This window comes from Eublepharis macularius, chromosome 10, assembly GCF_028583425.1.
Source record: "Eublepharis macularius isolate TG4126 chromosome 10, MPM_Emac_v1.0, whole genome shotgun sequence".
Lineage (NCBI taxonomy): Eukaryota > Metazoa > Chordata > Lepidosauria > Squamata > Eublepharidae > Eublepharis > Eublepharis macularius.
This window is the reverse complement of record NC_072799.1, coordinates 73457720-73482871: the sequence shown is the minus strand read 5'-3', so window position 1 is coordinate 73482871 and position 25152 is coordinate 73457720. Positions and strand designations below refer to the sequence as shown.

The following is a 25152-nucleotide window of genomic DNA, read 5'->3' as shown; positions in this document are numbered from 1 at the left end:
TGAAATGGATTCCCACTCCATTATCATATGTGCTAAGTAGTTATATCTGGAGACTGACAATAAAATTAGAAGAATGATAAACATCAGTTAGTTTTTTTCAGTGCTTCAGATAGAATGCAAATAGGCTGTGAATCAGTCCTCTGCTGGTTCGAATCCCGCTACTGCCATGAGCTCAGTAGGTGGCCTTGAGTAAGCCAGTCTTCTCATCCTCTGCTCCCCAGCTGTATCGTGGGGATAATAATAACATTTATCTTATTCACCACTCGGACTGGAGCACTAATCGCTCTGGAAGAGAAGTATATAAGCAAAGTTGTTAATATTGTTGTTATTACTATTATTATTATATGTAGCACAGTGGCAAATGAACAAGCAGAAAAATAACTGCAACAACTCACAGAAATGTAGATGAAAACATTGCTTTCTGTTCCTTCAGCCACAGATCTTTCTCAATGATGGTATCTCAGACATTCAGGATCAGGTGGGAGCTTTAAAGCTGGGGAAAGGGTCACCCTTTGCTATGGATTAATCCATGGCATTATATAGAGAGATTGCTTGGTGTAGTGATTAGTGTTGGATAGAAGTGTGTACAGAAAAAAAATCCATTTCTGTTTTGGATGCCAGGGATCTCTGAACCAACTATACACCATAACTGTTTTTTGTTCCAGATGCGGCATTGCTGTCTTGGATCGGATCCATTTTTTTTATTATTATTATCATGAGATTTGGCCTCATTGTTGCAATGTATACCTCCAAGCTCTTTGGGAAATCTGTTTGCACTGCACCAAACTGCACCAAAATGACACAGATCACAGTCCTACCTCTAAACCATTAATCCACCGAGTTTTCCATCAGGTACCCCCCCCCCCACATACACACACACCAATGTACCCTGAAGAGTGTTGGTGGGTGCACATGGTGAGAAACTGATTGGCCAAGCAAAAGTGGGTTGGAAACAGCTGCATTAAAAACAATCCTGCTATATGTTCACTTTTTTCTTTTTCTATCATGCTGATAAATTATTACCTTTGGTGCCATGTTTTCTTGTGCTTACCCCTAGGGAAATGTATTTAGAATGGTAAAATCTTCTGGGGCTTTTATCTAATTTGATTGATTGAACAGTCCACCCCTACCCTTACCCTCAACACGGAACTTTTTCTCACTGAGAAGAAACGGACTTGTCCCAGTCTGTTTCTTGGTTCAGTTCAGGCTTTGAGTCTGATAGAAGCCTGTAAAATCATCATAATTCTTCAGTTTCAGAGCTGGGATTGAACTACGCAGGTGCAGTAAGATCATAGCTTCAAGATCTTGCACCTGCATTGCATCATTCAAGGAAAGGACCTTGGGTAAGAGTACGTGCTCTGTCCTTGATTGGCTAATTGGGATAGGTGAGTTGCTACAGTTTTGTATAAAACAAGGTTCCACAAACACACATGCACATGTACATGTACACATGCACACACACGCGCACACACACACCCCTACTTACCTACCTACCTACCTGAACTGTGTCTCTGGATTTTGAGAATGGAACTCTGTGTAGACTCTTTTGTTTTAGCCTGAAAAGTAACCTCAGGCTAGAACACTGACAGCCTGTTTAAGTGTGGTAGGGTAGACTACCTAGTTTTGTTGTTTTCCTATCTTCACAATTCTGTTTCTGTACTTTTTTGCACTTCTGTTAATAAATTCTTTGGAGTATAATCTTGTGTGTTCTTTGGGAATTTGCAAGCTCCAATCTGAGTCCAGCACTTTGACCCATTTTGGTCACAGCTACCCAAATAGTTGTTCAGTGGAACTCAAGCAGGGTTGACTTCCTGCTTAAAACCTGATAGGGCTGGAGACTTGCCTCTCTGTTCCATGGCTGAAGGTTTAATCAAGAGAGGATGGTGGCAGCTTCTTACTCTGGAAGAGAAGATTCATTCCCAGTTTTGAATGTTTTGTTCTGGACCTCCTACTCAGAGGTCACTCACAGCAATCATACAAGTGCCCTGATGGGAGGTGGGGGATAGACTGGCCAGTGCCCAGGTAGCACTGCAAAACAAACCAAGATGCACCTCTATTAGGTCTACTCAGATGTAAATACCATGTTATCCAATAATGTTTCCTCCTAGAGAAGAGTCTTTCCAGTTGCAGCCTATGATTCAAGTCTTGTTTCCAAACATTTCCAAAGCTGATAGTTGGGGAGGGGTATCTCTAGGATTGGCAGGGAGACAATGCCAATGAAGTAGAAGAATGATTTGTAAGCCACTTTGGGTCCCCATGGGAAGAAAAATGGGAGATAAATATCTAAATAAATTAATCTAATGATGGAAGAACAAAGAGCAATATAGTAAAAGACCCAGGAAAACAGGCATGGAGAAAAGCATGCACAAATGTTTGCCCTATGTGCCTTACCCTATCTTAGGTGTTTATGAAAATACTTATACAGAAACTATCTCAAACTAACCACTAATGCTGACATGGGTATAAAGATGGTTTAATATACATTCCTATGCAATTTTTAATAATTATGTTCTTGGTCTATGCATTAGGGAGAAGAAGGAAAGCAAGTACTAGAGTCTGGGGGTATAGTATTTATTGACTGTATATTTATTAACATGGTATTGATGAATGCTTGGGTGAAATGGGTGAATGCAGGGTTTTGTTTAGACTCAGTGAGTAACATCTTTGCTATCCCTCGGCATTGGTTAAACAGATTCAGTGAACAGAAAAAAAAGTAAAGGAATAAATCCATTATAATAAATGCATTTTCAATTCAAAGTATACTGACCCTTCATCCCATCAGAAACATGAAGTCAGAACTGCAATGTTTTATTCCATTAAGAGAAAAGTAGTCTTTTATTACCAGTGCATCACTAAAAGCTGTAAAAGAATGCTATTTCTATCTGAACATTTTAAAGGTGATAGAAGGACTATACTTATACTCCACTACTGCAGATAGTCACTCCATTAAATCCAAACTGATAAAATATAAAGTACCATTTGAAACAAATGTAATGCTGAAAATTCATGTTTCAATTTTTAATCTACAAATCTAAAAGGGAAGACATAATTTAATTTTGTTTATTCACAGTGAATGTTCCAAGTAAGACTGGAAATCACTTAGGGAAAAAATATGTTTCAGTACAAATGTAGCTAATACAACCTATACAATAGGTAAATTATATATCTCTACACACCTAGTTCACTTCCTTGATATATAATATAAAATAGTACGGCAATGGCAGTACCAGGAAAGGACAACAATTTGACTAAATTAGTCTTATATGTTGAGTAAAAAGAATCTTTTAAAACATATTTCATATGTATATATGGATATTTATATAAAATATAATATATATATATATATATCCAAACTGATAAAATATAAAGTGATAATTATATTGTATATATACAATATACTTTGGACTGAAAATGCATTTATTATAATGGATTTATTCCTTTACTTTTTTTTCCTGTTCACTGAATTTGTTTAACCAAACTGATAATTATATTGTGTGTGTGTGTATATATATGTATATAAATAAAATTGTTCTCAGATAGCATTGATTCACTGAGCTTTTAAAAGTCTCCAACCTGCTTGGGACAACACCCTAGCAGGTCATCAATCAGCTTCTAGCTGGCCGTGAAGGTGGTAACTCAGCTTTAAAAGCTTAGCATAGTTTAAAAGCCTAAGAGGAAAAGGCTGAACTCTTAGCTTAGATGAGAGAAATACAGGGAATACAAGGAGTAGCTTTTCTCATGCAAACCTCTTCAGGCTTGCAGCCAGTTCTCAGGCAAGAGACAGCGTTTGGGTCAACAACCGCCCTACTCAAACTGTTTGCCTTACTCTAGCTCACCTGAAAAAAGAATTTAGAGAGCCAAAACATCAAATGCCAGCAACCAGCTCCTTCCTCAACAGTGTGGCCACAAGCCAGCAAGTCTGGCAATTTAAAAGCTAAAACTGAAAGTAAGATAAGATGAAAAAACCCTCAGAACGGGAGAGAACAGTAGCTCTGTAACTGTGTAACTGCATCGCTACTTTAAAAAGAGCAGAAACACTAAACAAAGGCAGAAAGACTAAGCAGAGGATAAGAGAGAAGGAAAGGAGGGGAGAAGAAACTAAAAACAAATATTTAAAAGCCTCTAGAGTTAAAATTTGCAGCCTCTAAGCAGAGGATGAAGTACAAGCGTCCCACGCTATCCGACCTGAAACCGGAAGTCCTCACATAGTTCACTTCAATGTACAGATATTTTGTAATCCTAACCCTGGCAGACAAGTTTTCTCACAGGTGTGATTTTTGCGTGAGTGTTGAGTTGTCATTTACTGCTATAGCAGCATTACTCTTTCTTTTGAGGGTTAAGTTAGCCAGCTGTTTTAGGGGATTCCAGGCAGGGAATCCAGCAGGGAATACATTTTTTTTTTAAAAGAATGAAATAATGTTTATTAAGATTGCTTTCACAACGTTATAGAAGTGAGCTAAATTTATGGATTGTATTAGGGGGGGAAAGATCCAACGGTGAAATTCTCATGATTTTAATGATTACACAACCACTGAACATATGATGAGGGTTTTACACCAGGCCAAGATTTCAGCTGATCATCCGCCTTTCATCATGCCTGTGATGGGACTAAGGATTTGTTCTGTAATGGACATGCATCTGGAGTCTGTAGTTGACCTCTCACATGTTATATCATGGACATTCAGTCTGGGCTAAGGAAAGCTTATAGGCTTCATGAAACCAATGACATAATTGGATGCATACAGTCCTAATTAACATAATATATGAATATATTTAAATAATAATGCACAGAGATACAGTAGCATTACTAACTGTGGAGGATCAGGTGGTTAGCTTGCAAAGTTAGACATGCTAGAGAGAAAAGTAAAATTTGCGTGGTTGCAGATGAGGAAATCATGGGGAGATCAGTGACTCAGTAGAAGAGCCTCTGCTTGTATATAGAAAGTCCCAGATTCAATCCCTGGCATCTCCATTTAAAAGGATCAGGGTGATATGAAGACCTTGGAGAGCCGCAACCAGTTAGAGCAGACAGTACTGACCTTGATTTACGGATGATCTGATTCAGTATAAGGCAGCTTCATGGTTCATCAAATTTACCACATTCACTAATGCATTTATAAAGGGACTATGGAGTTTACCTTTCCTTGTCAGGTTGTAATTTATTTTTAGTGACCTATGCAAGAGCCTGCTGGACTCGATTGCAAGTAGAGCGAGGGGCATTAGGTAAAACTACTCCCACCCCCCAATGGTCTGAGCAATGAGGTTTTTGACTGAAAGTTAAAAAAAATGGGTAGCATGTTGAAGCATTCAGGGATGGAGGAAGATTTCCTAGTCTAGCCTCTCATGGCAAGGAGTTGAGAAGTTGTGGAAAGAGATACTCACAGGGTGGGTCCTCCAAGAGTCGAACCACAATGCTGTCCTACATGGAGGAAAGTTGATGGGAGGAAAAGCGAGATGTAGAGCATTGCCAGAGCATGTCTTGAGGCAGGGTGGGATTGTCCATAATGCTAGCAGCAATATGACAGTCCAGGGCAGAGGTTAATCTGCATGGAGGGTGGGAAGAGTTTTTAAGGAGCAGCTCCGCTATCTGTAATAAACCCAGTAATAACAATAAACCCAAGCCTTGTGTCAGGCATCTTCATTTGTAGGGTAAATGAGCAATCTGGTATTATGTTAAACTTACCCAAGGTTTGGCCAGTTGTAGGCTCAGAATTCATCAGGCTCATCAGTCCTGTCCCTTGAGATCAATTGCTGAATTTCATCTTGCTACATGTTTCAAATCTGACTCATCTCTCTCACTTCTTTGACAAATGGGCTTCTTACTGTGGCAAACGGCATCAAGAATTATATATCACATTACGCCTGAGATTAATTAGAGTTATTTTCATGCATCATAAAGTGATGTGACCAACAGGAAGTGCTTTCTGGATCTAATGGGAAGCTTCCACTATCTGTCTTTTTGGAATCATCCATCATATAATTTCTATTATTAATTTATTTAAAAACTTGCATAGCTACCCATCAGAAAGCACTTAGAGCCTTTGCTGATTCTACTACAAGCCATCGCTTACAGAATTAAAAATATCAACTTTAATGGAGTTTTATCCCTACACTGTCACTTTCTTAATTGTTCAAATAGCCCTGTTCCTTCTCTTGTCTGCAGTCTTGAACTGCCCTTCTAAGAAGATAGAATATCTCTGTGTATCCCTAGAGGTGTCATCTGATCTTCATATCAAGCTACAATGACAGTGACCTCGTCACACAGAAAAGGGCTTTAAATAAAAACAAAGTCTTACGTTTGATCTTCATCACAGATCTAGCACAGATGTTGTGCTCAGGAACCTGTGGGCAGGTGGCAGTACCAGTGCACTCGGCCCACCAGATTGTCCTCTTTTAGGCCTCTAAGTACGAGTGGGAATGAGAATCTCTGAACACACAGTTCCCTTCATTCTAAAATATATCTTTTTATGTTTAAAAACTGGTTTCATTTTGTTTTGTGCCTATGAAAATTGCTGGGTCATAAGATTTAAAATGACTGCCAATTAATTCCACATGGTACTAGCAAAGACTGGCAGCAGAGGTGGGGCTTGGAGATCTGGGCTGGAATTATAACTGTTCTCTAGACTACAGAGATACTTCCCCTGAAGAAAATAGCTCCTTTGGAGGGTCGACTTTATGGCATTATATCTAGTGTTGCCAGGTCCAGGTTGGGAAATTCCTGGAGAATTTGGGGTGGAGCCTGGAGATAGTGGGGTTTGGGGAGGGGCCTCAGTGGGGTATAATGTCATAGAGTGCACCATCCTAAGCAGCCATTTTTGGTGGTGGAATTGATCTTTTCACCTGGAGATCAGTTGTAATTCAAGATTTTCTACCACCATCTGGAGCCTCCACCTCCAAATCTCCAGGGATTTCCTAGCCCAGAGATGGCAACCCTAGGGACGGGTAGCGCTAGTACAAAGTGATGAGGAGGAACTGCTTCTACCCATGTTTTGTCTTGATGACCAGAACATGTCAGTGGGTTGGATCCAGCCACCTTTTCACTCCATCTCGCCCAATTCCCATCCTTAATTACAGCACTCATTCCATGTGGCTTTTGTCCATGCAAGTCCCATGTTCCCTAGACAAGTACGGTCCTCCTGCTATATGGCGAGGTGCTATAGGCTTGGAGTGGGGAACCATTTGCCTGGCTGGCCAGGTCCCAGCCATGCATGTGGATGGCTCACGCCCAGGGCAGTGGGGCTCACCCAGACAGGTCAGGACGGAGGTCCAAGGTGACACGAGGGCCTGACTTGTACTGCTAGTTAGGTCCTTGTCTTGTATATATGTTCAATGATATGTTGTTGCCAAATAAAATTGGCCCATTAGTTCCCAACACTTGTGTCTGTCTCTTCTGTCCATATGGGGTGGCAATATGATTTTATTGTTTGTTTGTTTTTTACTTTGTATGCCACATTGGGTCTCTGGAGAGGCAGCACGTACATTATCTAAATAAAATGATTTTTTAAAGTAGATCAGCAATAATGAATACTGTGGGGGCAGACAGGATTGTTTTTGAAAAGACAGAGTAGGTACATGTTTGACATTTGACTCAGAAAAAGAGAGAGCCCTGAAAGACTGTGGAAGCAACCTTAAACAGGTCTATTCAGATACAAGTCCCATGTTATTCAATAGTGCTTACTCCCAGGGAAGTCTCTTTTGAATTGCAGCCTTTCAAATTCCAAATGTTTCCAAAGCTGTTAGGAGGGAGGAAAGGTATCTCTCCTTGCAGAGACCCGATTGGCAGGGAGCCAGTTTGGTGAGGTGGTTAAGAGTGCCGGACTCTAATCTGCAGAGCCGGGTTTGATTCCCCACTCCTCCACTTGAAGCCAGCTGGGTGACCTTCGGCTAGTCACAGCTCTCTGGAGCTCTCTCAGCCCCACCCACCTCACAGGGTGTTTTGTTGTGGGGATAATAATGACATACTTTATAAACCTCTCTGAGTGAGCATTAAGTTGTCCTGAAGGGTGGTATATAAATCGAATGTTATTATCATCATCATTATTATTATTATAGGAAGACATGCCATTTTCTGGGTGCCAACAGGGTGGGGGGATACAAGCATTCAAGCACACTGGTCTCATTCTCCCTTTCCACCAACAGAGTTAATTAATAACATAAAGTCTCTCTCTCCTTAGGACCCAGTTGGTGCTGTTCAGGAAAACATGATGCTGTCCTGCCAGGAGAGCCCAGTACCTGCCTGCTGCTGGAAGGTCCAAAATGAAACACACAGATTTTTTGATGGGAGAGACTCATTACTATTCAGTTTCCTGGATTCGGTTCACCATTCCAAAAGCTACTTTAACAAGTGGAACCAGTGCTTTCTGTGTGTATTTTCAGCTTGTTATTCCCATTATGCACATCCCTAATTAGTGTGCATAATGGGAAATTAGTGCCCAAAAGCTATTTATCAGGAGGATTGTTATTCCTTTCTTTTATGTGCACATGTATGAGAGTAAGAGTTTGTGTTTCCTGCATACTCATACATCACATGGATAATCCCACTCAGACAATCTAGTTCCCAGGAGCTCCAATGGACACAGAGAGCTTCTGCAGATGGAACTGCATCCTGTGTTAACTTATTTAGAGATCACAACTTTGTGCCCATAAGGAATTGTTTCTAGTATCTCATTCCAGCTGTTTTGTTCCCCAAATCCCCATTTTAATTTTGCTTCTCCCTTACACAAATTGATTCTGTAATTTTTTATTTGCATGCAATTTCCTTTTTCCTGGCACCTAATTTTTTTCTTTAAAAGTATGCATTTTCTTGTTACTTACACATCGATCAATCAGCTCTCTCTTATTTGCACATATAAATGATGTGAATTAAACCTATAAATATCTTGTATCTTATAAGATATAAGAAAATGTGCAACATGAATTTGTAGTACAACCAAATTTACAAAACCAGCAGTGAAAAGCAGAGAACAAAAAGATATACGATATAAGATATAAGAAAATGTGCAACATGTATATGTAATACAACCAAATTTACAAAACCAGCAGTGAAAACCAGAGAACAAAAACAAATACAAAAAATAACCAAACATGGAACAGTCCATCATCTTGAGTGTGGATCTCTTTATCCTATGGAATTTCCTCTACACAGAAATGTCCAGTAAAATCTATACCGAGAGAAGCTCTGTTTGTACCTATATCTACAGAAGCTCTGTGTGACCCAGATTCTGGGTCACACAGCCATTGACTACAGCGTTTGCAGGGGTCAGTGTCTTTTACGAGATGAGACTGATAGTGCAGTATCTTTGCAAGTAAATAAATATTTGAATAAGCCACACTGCGGAATTGTTTCATGAGGATGAAATCGGTCCGCAAACCCAAACTGGAATTTGATCCAGAAATTGGAGGATTGGTGGTGGGGGAAGGAGGGGGGACTAGAGTTCAGTCTTTAGAGTACTAAAATTTAGTGTGTCATTTCACTAAAACATGAGGTAATTTTTAGCCATAATGAGAGGGGAAATTCTGATAATTGATAGCAGATGACAACTTTTTGGCATCCTCTCCACTGAAATACAGCTTTGACCAAAGCCTAGTTAAGTTGTTAGTTCATTATTATTAGATACAGGTTTGAAAAATGACTTTTAGTTGAACTTGTCAGCCTTCTCTTTTAATGATATTCTTTAAAGTATTTATATGATCAAAATTTATCTTTCAGAAAGTATCTATTCCACCTTATTTTAAAAGGTAGCTTGTTTGAAAAGGTTTCCTTAATAAAGCTTAACCATTTCCTTGAATTAGATACATTGATGGGAAAGGTTGCAGGAGAGGACAAGAATAAGAGAAAATAACTGGAGAGAAAAGGACAAAATAGGAGCCAGAAAAAGCAGAAATAGGAACTCCAGCTCAATGGTACAACTTTTGCCTCGCATGTCCCAAATCAAGATTACCCCACACATTATATTTTTTTCATATCCAGAGATAATAAGTGATGTTGCTGAAGTTCAAAATGATTTAATTTAGAATACAAATATGTCCAACTTGCTTGGCTGTTTGATAAATTGAGTGACTAATCCCCCAAAGTTCTCTGGCTCAGAATGTAAAATGAGATTCTGCATACATTTGTTCAGCATACAACAGAGCAGGTGTCCAATCCAACTGCTGCGTAAGTGCAAAAAACAAAGTTATTTACATGAAATCTAAAGCTTGAGTCAGAGACTAGAGACTAGAGACTAGACTTCAAATACCTACTTTGTCATGAAACTGAGGCAGTGACCATGGGCCCGTCACTTACTCTCCACAATATGTATGTCATAGGGTTTTTGTGAGGACAAAATAGAGGAAGAAATGTGTATGCTATTCTGACTTCCTTGGAGGAATGGCAGGATATGTATATTCTTGTTACAAATCTCAATAGTTATTATGAACTAGACAGTCAGCTCCCAAATCAAGCAGCTTCAGTTCTCTTGATTTTGTTCTTGCAAATCCTTCATGCAGCTGCTGCCCAACATTCTCTCTTTATACCAGCTGTCTTGTGAGGGGGATTTTCTAAGCGGCTTCCTCCATAGGAGAACTAAAATTCCCAGGAAACAACAGAGTAACATAAAACGGGTCAAAAACAGAACAGACAAGGGAAGTCAATTTGGTATAGTGGTTAAGAGCAGTGGGACTCTAATCTGGAGAACTGGGTTTGATTCCCCACTCCTCCGCCTGAAGCCAGCTGGGTGACCTTGGGTCACTCACAGCTCTCTCAGCCCCACCCACCTTACAGGGTGATTGTTATGGGGATAATATAACATTGTAAACTGCTCTGAGCATGTGTTAAATTGTCCTGAAGGGTGGTCTATGAATAGAATGTTGTTGTTGTTCGGTACTATTTTGTAAATATTATGCATCTTCTACATTAAGGTAAGGGCAGATCTTTCCCCATCACTTGCGTGGCTCCACAACCCAGCAAGTCAAATAATCAGGCTAGCAGGGCTTGCATAGGGGCATCCTGAAACATGAATCCTCATCGTAAAGAAAAGTGGAAGAACAGAATGAAGGGAAATGGGGTGGAGGCAGCCAGTGAAAACCCAGTGAAGTAAATTGGGCAGAAAGAAGCTTCATAGGCAGTGGCAGTAGAACAGTCTGAATTCTAAACGCATTCCTGTCTGCCTGAAGCATCTATGCTTCCCAATGGGACAAAGATTTCATCTCTAGAATCCTGATCTGATCCTTGGTTTGCCAGGTCACCACAAGGTTTTAAGACAGAACCTGGAACCTGGCAGACCACAGTCTGCCATTAACACTACATCCCCTGAGGTCAAAATTCAGGTAACCATACAACTGTACTCTTGATGCAGGTAAAAACATATACATGGCAAAATCTGATACAGAGCTTAATTGCTGAAGTATGTGTTGGAAAGTGGGATTCATTTTTTCAAAAACTCTATTTTCATGGCCTTCATATGATGACTGGTCCTCATCCTCACTGAAGGGCAAAAGTAGAGAATAGTAACTATTTTGGATCACTTATCCTTGTGGTTGCCAACTCCATGTTGGGAAATTTGGGGATGGAACCTGAAGAACTCAGAGTTTGGGAGAGAGGAGGGACCTCAGCAGGGTTTAATGCCAAAGATCCTGTCTTCCAAAGCAGCCATTTTCTACAGAGGAACAAACATCTGTAGTCTGGAGATCGGCTGTAATTCTGGGAGATCTCCATGAAGGCTAGCAGCTGCATTTATCCTAAAAAAAAAAAAAATCTTGTGAAGACCCTTTAAGAGTTAGTTCCCTCATGCCATTTATCTGTAACTAACTCTGAATCAGGAGAAATTTTTTCCCCTCCCTAAAACAATCAAATGACTTTTTTTTGCTGATGTGCAGATACAAAGATTCCCACCCCCCCTCACTACAAAAACATTCTTTCTCCATGTGCCCTGCTGTGCTATTTATAAAACACATTATGCCATTAGTAAGTAGCTCACAATAAATTCAATTTAGCAGCAGGGCTTTAAAAAAAATCTTAATGAATATGAATAAAAGGGAAGGTCTCTAATGGTCAATCAATCCTTTAAAAATTTGCATAAGATTTTCATAGAAGCTGAAAATACCAAAATACATTATTAATTATGATGAGTTGAACAATGTGACAGCATTCAATGGGTTTCTTGCCTCTTAATTGTTTTGAAGACAGTGTTCTGTGCTAATTAAGACTATATTATGAGACACCTCTCAAAGTTCAAATGGCAGTCAAAATTAGCCATTTTGAAGTGTCAATAAGGCTTGTCTGTTAACTTATTTTATGAAGAACTAATGTCACATTGTACCATCTTGATCTCACAACCAGCGTCATATCATCCTGCACTGCAATACCAGATACTGTCAATTTGCAATTTGCACATTTAAATGTACTAATTTCAAGCATTTTCTCATTAGAATTATAAAGGAAACTAAGATAGTTTTTTTGATATTTTAATACTGAATAATAAAAATGAACTGACAGGTTATTGTGAAGAATTTCTGACAGCTTTTAAAAATTAGAATTGGATATCCTTTATGCATTCAATAGACCTAAATGTTACATGAGCACTTCAGTTTACACTTTTGGATTAATTCAGTCAATTAAACACAACAATTTAACATGCTATAAAAGGAAAAAAATATCATTTACTAGAAGTATGCCAGAGGTTCTGCAAATTTCTCTTTTAGCTGGCATGTTAAGTGTGAAGACTTTAAGGAAGTGGGAACTTCTGATCTGATATTTGTCCCCTATGTTCTTTTTGCACATACAGAAGACAAATATGGATAGTGAATATATGCTAAAGAGAATATCAGAGAAGAAAAATCCACCACGGAGATGACCAGAAGATTTTATCATGGAAACTAATGTTTATGCTGACACCAACAGTTTCATTCTGCAATAGATAACTCTGTCTTGCTTGCTTTCATTACTGTTGACTGAAAATGAGGAATGAGAGAACATATTTTAATAAAATCAGCATAAAGTTTTGACAATGATATGTAGTGTTCCTTTTACAGCAATATGGTCCCATTAGTCAGTTTTGTTTCTGTTAGGATATGTACTCAGAAAATATACAATTGGAATGGAAAGTAGCTCAAAGTTTAGAAAGTATCATTCCAGGGTACTGTACTCTCACTGTGAGCTAACTGCATGCATGGGCTACAGTTTCAAGGTTGGATTTAGGCACTAACAGCCTTGTCCCCCTTTCCACCCATACAAAGGCTTAGCTTACAGTCATTAGTGTGATTTTGAAGGAATCAAACAGCAACAGTGCTGTGATAACCAACTCTGAAATGTTGTGAAAACCAAGTTTTTCGAAATGAATGGTCTATCACTTATGGCAGGTTTTCAGATTATCATCTCTATAGAAGTCATCTTTTGCTAAAAAGAAAAGTGGATACTTTTGGTCTTCTCCCCCTTGCCCATTACATGGGCTGAAATCCTGACTTTATCTCCCTTGAAAAATCTATTAAATCTGCTTGCTTTACATTTACAACGCTTATACTATCTCACACTACATTTTTGTCAGTGGGCCAAGCTACACATGACAAATGACACTTGAACGGCAAGTGGATTGAGTGGAGGGCAAGTGAACAGGGAGAAATGCACTTGCTGTTCAAATGTCATTCGTCATGTGTAGCTTGGCCCTAAATCTCTATAAACAAACTTCAAATTCCTCCAGATTGCTTTGTGTTTTATAATCATAAATGAACAAAATGTCTGTGAAACTCATGAGCAATCAACGGATAGCCACTAGACATGGTCATGGCCCAGGAAAAACAGACCAATGGTCTGTGGGCTGTTGCATTTCACGGACCACGGACCATGGACCATTCATGGACCCACCCTGGTTCATGGACTGGTTTATCAGTCTGTGGTCATCAGTTTCAGGGGTCATAGCACTGCCTCCTTCACATTCAGAGATGTGAAACTCACAGTGTGTCTTCATCAGGCTCTCCTCCAGCCACCCTCCAAGTTTGGCCAAGATTGCATTTCAGACTTCCGAGTTACAGACCACCCAAAGTGGCTGCCCCCAGGAAACTTCCAGTACATAAAATAGGAGCTGCAAATGCCAATTGACTTGCATTGTCTTGCAGCAATTGGCAGAGCCCTAGGCTAGCTCAACACACCACAATCAAATAAGAATTGAAAGGGGGAAAATGAGACAGAAGAGTAAGCCCTCAAGGAAACCAATAAGCTTGCACCCAGAGCGTGACTGACGCTCTGAGACTGGGTTGCAGCACAGCCCTAGGCTAGCCTACTGCCCCACAAGCAAATAAGAATTGAAAGAAAATAAAGGAGAAACAAGAATGAGCCCTCCGCTGAGGAAATCCAATAAGCTTGCTCCCACCCAGAGCCCTGCTGCAACACAAGCCCCAAGCCTCCCTCTGGCACAATCAGAAAAAAACTCCTGCAACAAACAGTTCCTCCAAGCTGGTTACCAGCTGGAAAGTGAAACTACAGCTCTGTGCTGTGTCTTATATACTAAATGCTCAAGTAGAGAATAATGAGAGCTCTAGTTGGCAGCCAGAGCTGCCTATCAAGGTTTTCAGAGTAAGATTGGTGTGTTTCAGGGGAAGCAGAAGGTCTGTGGGTGGCTCCTACATTGCCTAGGGAATCGATTGCTTGGTGCCGGGATGTCTGGTTTCATGGACCAATGGACTGATGGACCAGCCAAAGTTCATCATGTCTGTGAAAAAAGGCATGTCTCACAACCCACTGGCTCGTGAATAGAGATGGGCACGAACAGAAAAAAAACCTGAACATGATGTTCCTTGTTCGTTGCCACCCATGAACAGGGACTCATGAACAACTGTGAACATGGCCCTGTTCATGAACATGTTCATGGTTGGCTGTTGGTGGGAGCCAGCAGGCTCTCCTCCAGCCATCATCCAAGTCAAGATCCCTACTGCACCACTCCCAGAAATCTAACCTGAGCAGGCACCAGGAAAGGTACCAATAATTAATAATAGCTTGGTCCCAGAGCCTGGCAGCAGCCCTGAACTTGAAGGGGTAGATCCCTACCACACCACTCCCAGAAACCTTAATTGAGCAGGTGGCAGGAAACGTACCAGTAATAAATAATAGCTTGGTCCAGAGCCTGGCAGCAGCCCTGGAACTTGAAGTGGTAGATCCCTATCCCACCATACACAAAGAAAATTGAAGCTCCAATGCACTCTCTCTATCAAAATGCCAACAGCAACTCTCTACTCTCCACTGTCTGCAAACTAAGCCAGAGCTGGGAGCCCCCCCCCCTGCTCTTTGCTCTCTTGTTGTAACAAATTTGGAGCTCCACACTTGAAAGTAAGACCTGCCTATCAAGCTAAATTGGGCTTAGATTGAGGTTTCCAGGGCAACAGCAGGAGTTCAGACAGAGTTCAGACAATCCCTGCCTAAGTTGCCAAGGGAATTGATTGCAGGTGCCAAACTGTCTGGCTTGACGAACAGCAAGAGGAACAGCAATGAACGAGGCTTACAATGACCACCTGTTCATTTAGAATGGGGCCTAATGAACAGCTTGTTCGTGAACAGCAGATTGGGCTGTTTGTGGCTTTTTTTTTGTTCGTATTGCTGTTTGTGCCCATCTCTACTCGTGAACGCCAAACCAGCCTGGTCTGTGTAAAATTTTAGTCTATTTTTCAGTCAGTGTTCACCTCTAATAGTCACCTCACAGTGCAATCCTAAACAATTACTGTTATATCATGGCAAGTTGTGGATTTTGTGATTTTCCCTTATTGAAGTGTTTAGTTATTTCCCCCTGATCCCTTAGAGCCAAAAATCCTGTGCTATAGCTTGGTTCCATTTTCCCTTCTGGGAGTTGGTTGTTCATTCTCTACTAAAACAGGGGTGAGGGAAGGCCCAGCTTTTGTTCCAAATAAAACTTTCAATCCTTCTGGCACAGTGTGCTTGTGGAATTATTACAGTTACACCTTTCAAAGCCCATTGACTTTAATGAACTTGGCCCTGCTTAGAACTGTTTTCAGCATTTGTTACTCCATCATCTGGTATTAGGCCACAAGTAGAGCTGATTCTGAATTTCTTACCTCTGCTGTTTTGACATGAAAATCTCAGCTTCAGTTTCACTTTTCCATTGTGCAAATTGAATCCATGATTCTTTGTTTTTGCACCGTTTATTTCTTATAAAACGTATTTTAATATTACTCGTGCATCAATAAATCAGCATTATACTGATATGAATATACATATAAATGACACTTTGTACACACTAATACCATATACATTTTAGATAAAACAATGTGTGTGTGATAGAAAATCAATGCTGGAAAGCAAAGAATCAAGACTGTTGACAAAAAACAAATGTGAGTTTAAAAATGAACAAGAAATCATCGGCTCATCCCTATCCATTAGGTATAGTTAAATTAGGGGGGGGGGGACCCCAGACAAATATTACATAACAATATATTATAGCAATTTTGTTAGTTTATTAATGCGGGGGTTGGATAAGGGTGTTTTTTGGCCCCCTGTTGTTTCATTTATATTTCAACGATCTATCAGAAAATTTTCAGGTCACCTGTCACCCACCAAAGCTAGCAAACTGTAGGATTCCAATTTTGTTGTATGCAGACGATGCAGTTCTTCTATCCTGTACAAGGGTGGAATTGCTAAGATCATTAAATTTTTCTTTGAGTACTGTTCTAGGGAAGGTCTGTCGATAAATCATCATAAGTCAAAGATGATGATCTTCTCTAAAAATAGCAAATGGACCTTTTTCATTGGCTCTTGGATAATTGAAGTTGAACAGTTTAAACATTTTGTTTATCTTGGTATCCTTTTCTCACAAAATTCCCATCAAAAAGCGGTATGTAATAAAATTAAACCTAGTATAAGCTTTTTTTAATACTAAAGGTGGAAAATATATTTCAGGAGCTGCTCAAGGTTTTTACATAGTTCTTTTTGGTGCTGCCATTTGGTTAAATTAAATCGATGAGACTATATATCAACCTCTTCTACAATTTTTGAGAAGGCCGATAACTGTTCCATGGTACAGTGCCAGTGCTGTTATCCATACCAGGTTTGGCCAATGTCTCTTGAAGCTAGCACATGGTTGTTTGCTTTTAAACTATGGCTTACATTTTTCTTTAGTACAGAGGGATACCAAGCTCTTTTGATGCATGATTCTTGTAAGTCCCTCTGGCAAAAAGCTCTTCCTGAGAAACTGTTGTTGATTGGTTTATCATCAGGTATGATTAGTGAACTTGGGAAATTGGAGGCTCTTACTGTAATAAAAAATATATATTAAAGAGATTGATTATGCCAGCATAGTGATTCTAGCTGTCGTGCTTGCTCATCAATTTTTTTTGGTATTATTCCCTCAAGATATTTGAAATCATATACTTGTTTTCTGACAATTCCAAGCTTTCTAAGAGATTTTTTTCTTGCCAGATTAAATGCCAGTCCTTCTATGGTCATGAAAGGCAGATATATTAAGTTATCTTATTCACAAAGGACTTGTTTGTGTCTCTCTGGTTCAATTGGTCCTTTAGCGCATATATTATTGGAATATCCCTTTTATGAGGATCTTCGATTTTGTTATATTCTCTTTTATTTGATTGCCTTGGCCTGGACTATTAGTGTCTGAGGTAATACCCTTTTTATTGAGTGATAGAGATTTTAAAGTTACACTGGCAGTTCCAAAATTTATATCAGCCCTTATGTCTCTTAAGCAATAGGTTTAAGCAAATCTGCTGCTCAGGTTCTATGTATCGAGGAGCTTCTATAGGAGAAAGGAAAGGGAACAAAGTTAATTAATGATATGAACAAACAACAAAATGGAGTGGGAGTTGGTGGAAGGTTAATGGATATTTACTGTAGATAAGGTTTATTTGTTCTTTTGTTGTTTTATTATTAAATAAAAATGAAAAAGAAAGTAAAAAATGACTCCCCTATCATATTAGGTTCTTAAATATTGGAAGTAAAGTTAGGGATATTAGAAAATCAATCAATAGTCATTTACATTGGTTTTGATAAGAAACATGGTTCCAGGTGTAATTTCTCCTTTCTCTGTACATTAATTGGGATTAAATTCTCAGGGACAGTGTACTTCACCCACACGTTCCATCTTGCTATTTTTCAGACCAGCAGCAGCATTTCCATTCCATGGACAACTGAAATTATTTCAAATGTGTTTTGGCGTGTAAATGAGCTTTCCCACGTCACATAAGTATCTGCAGATGCAGAGTTACGCTGTATCCTCCTTGCCCCAGGCCCTCTCACCTAACACTAGGCAGAAAAAATGAAAACAGAACTCCAATCAGAAGGCTTCTGACAGGTCCTCTTGAATGACAACACAAGACAAGAAAGGCTGCATTTGACAGATGTTCTATCCAATCCAATGTCGTTTCTCACAATGGCCACAAGAAGTCCTAGGATGCCTACAATAGGTCCCCAAAGAACAACGCCTTATTGTCAGCTAGCTACAGGCATTGAACGCAGATACACCCTGTAGCCATCTGTTCTGCCAGAGGCAGGAGTTCTTCCAAGGATTTGGAAGGTCAAGGAAACTCACGTGAGGCAAAATACTCTGGCAAGATAAATAAGCCTTTAATTGAGAAAAAAACATGCATACAGTAATCCCTTGCCACAAGGGAAAGCAAACAGGGATTGCCCTTATCATAAAGGAAACAAAAGAGCAATCCCTTACATGAAGCATTAAAAATGCCGCTCAGCAGCTCCAGTGCAGGCAGACTCCAATGCTGACAGGCAGGATCCAATGCAAGCTCCAGTGCAGGCAAGACTTCATGTGACAGGCTCCAGTGCAGACAGCCTGGCTAGGTCTCTGTTCCCAACTGTTATACACTGGGCATCAGCTTACCAGCTGCAATAGCATCATAGTAAGAGCTATTGTCAGATTTATCTTCAAAGTGTTTTCAAAGACCAAATGTTAGGACAAGAATGAATGCTTGAAACTAATATAATCATATCAAGAATCCTTCTGATTTTTCTGAATATGAGATTCAGATTGGAGCTTCATATATTTCTAGGTGCATACACTATCACCTATGTATGAAAGAGTTATTTTATTCACCCTCTTACTTGTGGAAAAACAAGACAACCCTACAGGTTTTATTAAGGGTAATGAACTAGAATTGCAGGAGGTGTGTGGTGGTGGTGGTGGAATCTATAGATTAAAAAATGTCATGGTACCAAGACTTACCTGGTTTATTATGTTATGCAATTTCTTAAACTTTTGTTTAGATATACATTGGTTGAAGCAAATTGACAATGTGAATGAGAATGTGAATGCTAACGAGAATACAAATATTATTAGAGCATTAGTATCCAACCAGATCTTGGCACTTTGAAATACCATTGGTTTAAATAGGAGAAAAATTATGTATGTGCTTAATTCTACCAATGAAATTAATGACACTTAAAAGTGTTTGATTTTGGCTCAGTTGTGCCAATCAGGAATACAATACCCAATGGGATGTAATTGTTTTTTGTAGTGAGAGAACCAGCAATCATCCTTATTCAAACATTTGCAAGGTCTGATCAATTTTCTTAGTTAATTCTAGACATAGGCATGAACAGGAAAAAAAGAACAAGGTGTTCGTTGTTCGTTGCCATCCATGAACAATGAACAACAAACATTGACGAACATGATCCTGTCATGAATATGTTCATTGTTCATTGTTTGTGGGGGCCAGCAGGCTCTCCTCAAACCATCAAGATCCCTACTGCACCACTCCCAGAAACCCTACCTGAGCAGGCAGCAGGAAATGTACCAATAATAAATAATAGTTTGGCCCCAGAGCCTGGCAGCAGCCCTGGAATCTGAAGGGGTAGATTCCTACCGCACCACTCCCAGAAACCCTACCTGAGCAGGCAGCAGGAAAGGTACCAATAATAAATAATAGCTTGGCCCCAGAGCCTGGCAACAGCCCTGGAACCTGAAGGGGTAGATCCCTATCCCACCACACACAGAGAAAATTCAAGCTCCAATGCACTCACCCTGTCTCTCTAACAGCAGCTGTCTCTCCCTGAAAGCCAGAGCAGGGACCCCCCCCCAACCTGGTCTTTTCCTCTTGTAACAAATTTGGAGCTCCAGTCCACACTTGGAAGGAAGTCCTGCCTATCAAGCTAAATTGGGCTTAGATTGGAGTTTCCAGGGCAACAGCAGGAGTTCAGACAGAGTTCAGACAATCCCTGCCTGAGTTGCCAAGGGAATTGATTGCAGGTTCCAGACTGTCTGGCTTGACGAACAGTAATGAACAGCAACAAATGAGGCTTACAATGACCACCTGTTCGTTTAGAATGGGGCCTCATGAACAGCTTGTTTGCGAACAGCGGATTGGTCTGTTCGTGGGGTTTTTTAGTTTGTATTGCTGTTCGTGCCCATCTCTAGTTAATTTCAGTTCTATAGCTTCTTGTTGTGGTTTTTCCTCAAAGTTCTGTGGAGAAAGCTTGAAATACCATCATGAGTCAGCCAAATTCAGTAATGTGAGATAGATCCATTTTGCTTCCATACTTCAATTCTAAAAGAGATTAGCAAGCTAGCATCTACACACAGTATTTGAGCACTATAATAAATGGGTGTGAACCCTCTCATGTCATTAGGAACAGCAAATTGCATGAACACTCAAGTTCTGTCTACATCCTGGTTACTTTCTGCAGACTCACAAGCTAAGTGAGTTATTTGTTTTCTCCAACCTGCTAAGATCAACTATAATAACTGCCTAAGCTTAAAAGGCATTCCTTAATTATCCTGCACTTTACCTATATGCTATTAATCTCTGAAATGTTCAAAACACCTGCAGGTACTTAGGCTATTGCAGGGGGTCCCCAACGTGATGCCCTCTGACATCTTTCCTGGTACCCACCAAGTATTTTTAGAAAGTGGCTGTAGCCAGGTGGGGCTTTTGCAAAGCATGGCTTCCGGTTGGTCATTGGAGCACTGATTAGCTGTGCAGATTTTTAAAAATGTTGCTTTGGCTGGAGCTACTTCCATAGCACAAAAATCTTCACTGTGTGACTGATGGTAAGCTGTAGCAGCCATTCTGTGGCTGACTATGTTTTCTGCAGCAGCCATTTTGTGACAGCCATTTTGTTGCTGCTCCCACCACACTATCAGAATTCCAAACATGCCTGCAAACTCAAAAATAATGGGGATCCCTGGGCCATTGTGTTCTGCATGATAGTTAGAAAAGTTAGAGGTCATCTGAATCACATATAGAAGAGGGACCCAGAAAGCATCATTCTTACACCAAGGACACATCCAAAATCTCATAGCATGGCTTGGGCAAGGGCTGTGCTTTCAGTTCCTTAATCTGCATAATGCGTCCTCCAATCCTACTATACAAATAATAATAACAATTATATTATATTATATAAATAATAACTGCACTTATATACTGCTCTTCTAGACAGATTAGTGCCTCATCCAGAGTGGTGAACAAGTTAGTGTTATTATTACCCCCACAATCCAGCTGGGGAACTGGGGCTGAGAAGAATGGCTTTCCCAAGGCCACCTACTGAGCTCATGGCAGTAGTGGGATTCAAACCAGTAGAGTACTGATTCACAGCCGAAGCACTTAACCACTGTTCTACAGCAGCTCCACTATGAAAGTAAACCATTAAAAATCCATGAAAAGTATCATTTATTTTTACCAAAAAAACCTCTATATCCAAAATTATATAATGCAAAAAGATACAGTGAGGCTATCATCTTTAAAACCACATTGTGTGATAGATACTGTTAGTTACATATTTCCCCTACCAAACAGCAGAAGATCCATGAATAGTGCCCTCCTACCACTTGGACAGTGCCATCCTAAGCAGAATTACACACTTCAAAGCCCATTGATTTCAATGGACCAATATGTGTGTAACTCTGCTTAGGATACTACTGCTAGTTTCTTTTTTATGAGACCTCCTTAGAGAATGTGGTATTTATCATTTTTGATTTATTGGCAAATATGTAAGCCAAGCACAACAGAGACAGAGTGCAGGAATTTCAGCCTAAAAGGGTGAGCTAAGAGGCAGAATGTCCCTGGTTAAAAATCTCATAATTTTATAAGCAAGAGGGCATTCTAATGAGGACTTTTTCAAAGTAAAGGCAAAATTGTGTGCACTGATTTAGGGCAAGCAATCACTTTTAATTAAGATCCTGAACAGATCAGACCAAGTACAGAATTCTTCGAAATTATTCCAGCAAAATCAGACATTAGCAAGTGTCCTAGAGTTAATTTTTCATAAATTACTTACAAACTGCAATATTACTAGCAGTTTCTGCAGAGTTGTCTAGGTATCTATTTCTTAGGGTTGCCAAGTCCCCTTACCCTCCTGATGGGAGTGGGAGCACCCAGAGCTTACCTTCTTGTTGCTCCTGGTATGTTCTTCACACATGCCATCACTTGTCCTGTGTGATGACATCACTTATGGGAAGTGCTGTCATCACACAGATGTGGGGAAGTGTGTGTTTCGCAGAGAGCCAATTTGGGCCCCAAATGGCCCTGATTTGGCCCATTCAGGGGCCAAATTGACCCACTGTAAAGCTCGAGTGTGGCCTCAAGACAGCACAAAGACATCACTCCCGGGAATTGATGACATTGCATTGCCTTGAGAGCATGCCTGGAAGGCTTGTTCTCGTACTCCCCCCCCCCTACGGCCAGGTAAGTGGTGGCAGGGGAAGACGGGTGTAAGCTGGGGATCTCCCATCCCCACTAGGGAATGACATCCCTACTATTTCTATTATTTCCCTCCCTATCCCTCACATCTGGAGATGATTTAGCTCACCTTATAGGGTTACCATAAAAATGACTGAATGCTTCAAATGCATTGCGTAAATGCCGATGGTGGGAATGTGACTATTATTTTTTCTTCTGGAGTACAACCTTTGACATGCTATAATTTTGGGTGTGCATGATCAATGTAATTGTGGTCCAAGCATGAGGGGGCCACATACACTTAACCAGGGGTTTTTTTCTGGGAAAAGAGGTGGCGGAACTCAGTGGGTTGCCCTCAGAGAAAATGGTCACATGGCTGGTGGCCCCGCACCCTGATCTCCAGACAGAGGGACGTTTAGTTTGCCCTGATCTCCAGACAGAGGGGAGTTTAGATTGCCCTCCGTGCTGCTCAGCCGCGCGGAAGGCAATCTAAACTCCCCTCTGCCTGGAGATCAGGGGGTGGGGCCACCAGCCATGTGACCATTTTCAAGATATTCCGGAACTCCGTTCCCCCATGTTCCCCCTGAAAAAAAGCCCTGCACTTAACTGGGCCCACAAAGACCTTGACCAGGCTGTAAACCCAGTATCATGATACATTACTTCAAGGTGTTTTTATGAGTATTCCAAAACCTATTTGTAAACTATGTTGACCCTTGGGGATGATAGAACTCCTGGACAGACATAAAAATGAGGTGTCTCAAGCATTTATTTGTTTAAGGCATTTATGTTTTCAACCAATGCTCAAAGCACTTTACAGTACATTGACATTGCTAAATGTCATCCTGTTAAAGAAATTAAAAATAATTATATCCCAGGAAACTGTAGCCCATTTCCCATTCAGCCATACCATGCTGTTCAAGAACTAATGGCGAGAGAAAGAGCAGCATTATATCCCATGTGAGGTGACAAAATACCTTGAGTAGCCCCTAATATCTGATCTCTTAACAGGCATCCATTTTAGATGTTTCACACAAAGTTTGGCCTCTGGCATATAGGGAAAAAAATCTTCTGCAGAGATCTTAAAGTAAAAATGTCATAGGGTCAGACAGATTGCAGACAAATACACATCTTTTCCATGCAATAGATGCAAATACAAAAAGAAATCCACCTGCTTCTGGTTACCTAATTGAACTAGTAATTACTTCTGAACATGTGGGCTGTTTTGTTTCCTGCTTGAAATAATTATAGAATGAAGCCTACACCACAGCTATCAGCAGGAAGCGAAAACTAACAATTGTCTATGGGTGAGAAGAGTTTGTAAGCTCTGGTTTTTGCCAGACGGAGTAACAGATGGGTTTGTAATACATACAAAAACTGTCTCCATAATCTCCATTCTCAGCTGGTAACCACAATATACAAGGCTCAATTGCAATTGGTCTCTTGCAGTCGGATTGTGGAGGATTGTCTTGATGATCTTACTACGCAAAGTGCTAAGGCTTTTATTCAAACTCTGGGAGCAAAGACAGCAACTGGGAACTAAACTTTGCAGACAACTGGTAGTAATATTGTTATTTATTTAAAATATTTACTTGCCACTTTCCCACCCAAAGTAGAGTCCCCAAGGCAGTGGACAACAGATAAGGAAAACATTAAAATTACATTTAAAATAATATATAAATGCAGTGAAAACATATTGACATATAGACAAATTGTTTCTTTGATTACTGTCCCTTGTACAAGCTTGGATGGAATTCATAATGAACTAGTTCAATTTTTTGCATAGATATAAATATACTTTTATCCAAATATCATTATCAGTATCTATACCAGGTTCCCTAACTTTCCTCACTAGGCAGTAAAAGACTAGTTAAACTCTTTAGATACAAGAGCTCCATGAGGAGAGTTTTCTTGTATTTCTCCCCACCTAACCAAAGGAAACCTTTTCTAACTAACTTTCTTTCTGTGGTTTCCACTAGAGATGGGCACAAACCGGGAAAAAAAACAAACCATGAGGTTCGTGGTTCATTGCATTTCACGAACCATGAACCACGAACTTTCATGAACTTGCCCTGGTTCACGAACTGGTTCATTTGGTTCGTGAAAATGTCATTCCCAGGTCAGCAAATCTTCACTTCCAGGTCAGCAGAAGGCCACTTCCGGGCCAGCAGAAGGCCACTTCAGGGTCAGCAGAAGGTCTGCAGGAAGTCCATCCCCTGTTGCCTAGGAAACTGATTGATCAGTGCCAGGCTGTCTGCAGTGATGGACCAAAAAATGAACCAAACAAACCAGCCTAAATTTCATGGTGGTTTGTCAGAAATGGGCTCTGGTGAACCGCTGGTTTGCGAACTATGAACTGGCCTGGTCCATTATGAACTTTGGTTCATATTTCGGTTCATGTTCATCTCTAGTAACCACTAGAGGTCAAAATGGGATGCCTAAAATTTAATCTTCCTATTAAAAGGCCATCCTGGTCAGGCTAACATGGTAGCCCAAAATTGTCAGAACTCGGGAGTTAAACAGGGTTGGTTAGGG

The 25152-nt window shown here is 40.2% G+C and overlaps 1 long non-coding RNA gene across 1 annotated transcript in view; it reads left to right on the top strand.

Annotated features, from left to right (window-relative positions):
- Window positions 1-12962, top strand: part of LOC129336488 (uncharacterized) — a 35003-nt gene extending 22041 nt beyond the window's left edge. Inside the window, exons 2-3 of the long non-coding RNA XR_008597722.1 lie at window positions 8175-8362; window positions 12765-12962. This is a non-coding gene — a long non-coding RNA (uncharacterized LOC129336488). The remainder of the gene's footprint in view (window positions 1-8174; window positions 8363-12764) is intronic.
- The last annotated feature ends 12190 nt before the right edge of the window (window positions 12963-25152 follow it).